At 35.8% G+C, this 5,290-nt stretch overlaps 1 pseudogene; it reads left to right on the forward strand.

Moving 5' to 3' along the window:
• Positions 1–3,935: 3,935 nt before the first annotated feature.
• Positions 3,936–4,926, forward strand: LOC149223726 (21 kDa protein pseudogene; annotated as a pseudogene).
• The last annotated feature ends 364 nt before the right edge of the window (positions 4,927–5,290 follow it).

Below are 5,290 nucleotides of genomic sequence, written 5' to 3' on the forward strand. Positions count from 1 at the left end.
GGGGACATGCAAAGAAAAACAGAGAAAAAGCAGATCGCTCTGATACCACTGATCTAGACTTAAACAGGAGCGCAACAAATTACAGATATAACCATAAACACAGATATGCAGCGGAAATAATAGCTCACTTCATTAATGTAAAATACTGAAATATGCTTACAAACAGTAATGGAAATAAACCAGCTAGGGCGATGGTAGCTTATCTCTGAGAAGAGATGTGGTGGCTACATGCCTCTGAACTGTCTTATAGTGAGGCTCGAAGGCCATTGTTGAGAAACAATGGAAAACCCTTAACATTCCAAAACCTGACCCTAGAAGATGAAACGCCAAACTGTGGGCCCCATTTGGGTAAATTGGTACATCAACTTCCCGGGGTCGTAACTTTGGCATACGATCTCTGTTTGACGCATACAATAGCTCGTTAGAAAGATCTATCCGAGCACTACCACTTTGGGAGGCAACATGGGTCCATGGACTCGCCCCATGTTGCCCCAGATTTCCAAAAAGACGTCATTTAGGGCCTCAAAACGGCTCCGGAAGTTCAGGACCTGAAAACCTGCTAAAAATAGTAAGTTGTGCTACAATTAAGGAAACTGAAAATGCTGAGAGAAACAATGGTGGGGGTCCAGGTGGACTTGGTAGGTGGCCACCAAGATCCACCTGGATCAATGTCATGGAGGACCTTCGTTTTCCAGAGTTATAGGATCTCTCCTGGGCACTACTGAAGTCTATTTTTGTTTCTGTTGAAGATTAATCGGCTGCCTCGCCACTGGGCATAAATCAGTGTCCTCTATGAGGTAGGAGTGCTATCCCCATCGTAGATGGTGTTTTTTCTCTCTCAACAGGTTCATACTATATCCTATAATAGGCATACCACTGATGGCTGTAATTTTGTTATTTATGTATCTAGCTTATACCATACAGTCATCTATACACAGTCTATTCAGAAAATAGATTTATCACTTTGTTATCTTCTTTTTGAGGGTAAGTGGTACCTGTATTACAGCAAGTTCTAACTAACAAGACAATGACAATGGCTTATGTTTTTTTGAAAAACAGTCGGTCTTTTGTAAATTTCCACTTGGTTATCAATACAAATTGTGGCTTTTTCGTACTAGAAAAAAATTATGAGATTATGAAAATCAAAATTGTGACTATTCTAAACTTAAAAGATTTAGAAAATTGAGGAACAATATAACTATTCAATTTTTTATCTTTTTCCATGCAAAATTGTGATTTAGTCGAACTGAGACAAGTAGTACTGAAAATAATCAAACCTTCAACAAAAACATAGATAAGAAACTTGTAACAAAAACATAGATAAGAAACTTCTGACATGTTGCTCGTAAAATGGATTAATTTTAAATTTTTAGATAAGAAACTTGTGACGGGTTGCACGTAAGATAGATTAACTTTAACTTTTTAGAGAAATTGTAAATTTTAGTGATTTTTCTGATAGAGAATGAATATAGTGGATAGGTGCTATTATTTTTTAAATATTTAATTTAAAAATTTACACATGGGAAGATAAATATATGATAATGAAAGATGTTTGATTTATAAAGATATAATTTTGGTATTTTTATTAATGTTTTTTGGAAAATTTTATGGATTAAATTTTGTTTATAGGTTTATTTTGTATTTTAGAAAAAATAAAAAATAAAAATCAATTTCCATGAGAGGTAGTCGTAAGTGACTAATTTCTCATGATTTGAATAGTTCACTTAGCACTCATTGCATCGGGTGATTGTGGAGAAAACTCCAAGTTAAGCGCGCTTGAGCCAGAGGAGATCTGGGATGGGTGACCTCCCGGGAAGTCCTGGTTACCGGGTGCAAGCCCCAGAAGTGATGATTGACGCTATGTGATTTATTTCACCAGTTTCAATCCCACTTCTTCACCCCTGTGAGCATCACCCAATGCAATGAGTGCTAAGTGAACTATTCAAATCATTAGAAATTAGTCACTTACGACTACCTCTCATGGAAATGGTCATACGTGAATGACATACTTAACGCAGTTGAATCCAAAAATGATATCTAATATAATGCGCTGCGTAAATCCCCTATACTTAAATTCAAAAAAGAGTGAAGGGATCTCTACTTGAATGGTTCATGAGGCACAATACTTGCTAAGGTTTTGCAAATGGGGTAGCAAGCTAAGTGGGCTTGATTGTGGGGAAAACTCCACAGTTAAGCGCGCTTGAGCCAGAGGAGATCTGGGATGGGTGACCTCCCAGGAAGTCCTGGTTACCGGGTGCAAACCCTGGAAGTGATGATTGACGCTATGTGATTTATTTCACTAGTTTCAATCCCACTTCTTCACCCATCCCACTTCTTCACCCCTGTGAGCATCAGCCCGATGCAATGAGTGCTAAGTGAACTATTCAAATCATGAGAAATTAGTCACTTACGACTACCTCTCATGCAAATGGTCATACGTGAATGACTTACTTAACGCAGTTGAATCACAAAAATGATATCTAATATAATGCGCTGCGTAAATCCCCTATACTTAAAAATCAATTTATTTTGTTAAAGTGATACATTTAATTTTTATAAAAGATTAAATTTTTACTCTAAAAATTATTAAAATTTTATAAAATCTATATAAAGTTCTTAAAGATTAGATAATTTTATAAAATGTATCCCCAAATATTTAATGTTGGACATTTTACAAATAAATAAGATTAATCAAATTTTTAACAATTTAAGTTTTACAAATTAATAAAATTCATCAGGTTTTAAAATTTTAAGTTTTACAAATTCATAAGATTCATAAGTTTCAACAATTTATGTTAAGTATAGATAATTAAATTTTTCTAATTCATTTTCAAAATTTACATTCATCCATTATTAATTGTCTTAACTAAATTGTCTCATTGATATAAACTATTTAGTTAATGTCACTTAAATCACCCAAATCACCATTCATACATGTTAAATATCACGTCTTACTTACTTTTCTCATGTAACCTATTCATTTTATCCCTACCTTCTTGAGACACTAAGCTCATGTTTATTTGATCTTAGGCCACAATTTAATAATAATAATAATTTTTAAGGTCACAGCCAAGCCAGACACCAAATTGGTGTATGAGACCCCCTTGTTTGTGGGACAAGGGACCCACCTCCGCGCAACGATTTGACTGCTAAGTCTACGAAGGCATACATACTCTACCCCCCTCTGGTTTTTGAACCTGTGACCTCTTAGAAGGAAACACATGCTCTTAACCATTAGGCCCACTCAAGCTATTTACAATGTATTGTTTCGAAATATGTATATGAAAGCTAATAGGTAAGTATGGTAATGCTTAAAGACCTATAATAAAGCAAAATATAGTTTGTATAAACATGTTGTAGGTTGATCAAATTATGAAGTTTTAATCTAATCTTATTATCTTTAGCATTTGATTTCTAAATTATTAAAATTACAAATATATGTAAATTTTGTAAAAAAAACATAGAATAGTTTGTATAAATATGTTATATATTGATCAAATTATGAAATTTTATTCTAATCTTATTATTCTTCACATTTTATTTCTAAATTATAATCTAATTATTAAAATTATAAATTTTATCAAATGGGCATAATACTATGATTACTTTTATATTGTACGTAATTAAAGAATAAAAATAAAATCATAAATCCTTTTGACAAACAATGAATTCTTATGAATTCTTGTTAGATAACGGAAATTTGATTAAGAAATAAAATAAAGTCACAGTGATAAATCAAATTATGACTTTTGCTTTTCCTTCGCTTACAATTGACGAGTGAATTGGGATATATTTGTCCTCCCTTCCATGGACGAACAACCGACAATATACCAATAAAATCACCGAAAATGTTGACAATACAAAGTCCCCTGACATTAATCAAAATTAAAAATTATATTCTCAAATATAGCGCCATCGGCGGCAACGATCACGTGGAGCAGTCGAATATTGAACAATTCCCAACAGCGGTGCCGTCTCCCTATTTATGGCATAACAGAGCAGAGGAGAGCAGAAGCCCTTCCAAGCATACGTCTCAGGGTCGAATCACCATGGCTTTCCCAGCCACTATTTTTTCTGTTCTTGTAATTACTGCGTGCCTGGGTTCAGCGGCAGCAACGAAGGCCCTGAATCCCGCGCACACCAACACACACATTGTGGAATATATCAGAACTTCCTGCAATGTGACTCTGTATCCGCAGGTCTGCGTTTCGTCGCTCTCTTCCTACGCGGGGTCTCTGAAGGCCACGCAGAGCAATCTGGTGAACGCGGCCCTGCAGGTGAGCCTCGTTAATGCCCACAACGTCTCTCTCTGGGCCACGGGTTTGAAACGCAGAGGGGCTACCATGAGTAAAAGGGAAAGAGCGGCGCTCGGGGATTGTATTGAGGATTTCGGCGACACGACGGACCAGATTCGCCAATCTCTCGCGGAGCTGAAAAAGCTGAGGCGGAATACGTTCAGGTTTCAGATGAGCAACGTGGAGACGTGGATGAGCGCCGCCCTCACCAATCAGGACTCCTGCCTCGACGGCTTTCAGGTTGCCAGAGGGAGGGTTAAGGCCATGGTCACGGGCCGGGTGCAGAATGTGTGCAAATTGATCAGCAATGCCCTCGCTCTAGTCAACAAATTCGCTGCCACCGAAGGAGGCTATTAGATCGGTGTCTGACGGTGACGGCCTGCAAGATCTTGTGATATGTTTTCAATATTCAATGTGCTCTGTATATGATAACTCTTACATTTTTTTGTTTTGTTTTCTATGGTTCTGTCATTAAAGCCAAATCTAGGGTTTTCTTGGGGTGTGCAGAGTATTCAGAAGGTTTCTGTAAGGAAAACGATCGGAGATTCAGAGTCTGTTAGAGTTTTGAAGAGGTTTTTTATTTGTAACACAATGAAATTCGACTTTTCTAAAGTGCTAGCCTTTTTCTGCCTGTTGATTTTGATTATGGTGCAGCTATAAAATTAATGTGGTTGAATTAGAAGCATTCATAGCCTATCCAGTCAATACACTAATTTGAGTTATTAAGGTTCTCCAAAACTTTGTCATTGTTATACTAATTTGAGCTATTAAGGGATTTGAATTTATTTAAGGAATTTAAATCTATTTTAGTTATACGTATTTAGATGGTTATAGGGTTAAACTAATATAAGAAATTTTATATATTAATTTTACATTTTAATTTATACGGGTCGAGTATGTGTGATGGTTAAAAATTCAGGTTTTTTCTTTAAAAGTTCTAGTTTTAAAATTTACTCTTATCAAATTACAATTGGAATATCTCTATTTTATTGCTT

This window comes from Pinus tabuliformis, chromosome Q, assembly GCF_031772625.1.
Source record: "Pinus tabuliformis cultivar Carrire ecotype Pingquan chromosome Q, CPIR1, whole genome shotgun sequence".
Taxonomy (NCBI): domain Eukaryota; kingdom Viridiplantae; phylum Streptophyta; class Pinopsida; order Pinales; family Pinaceae; genus Pinus; species Pinus tabuliformis.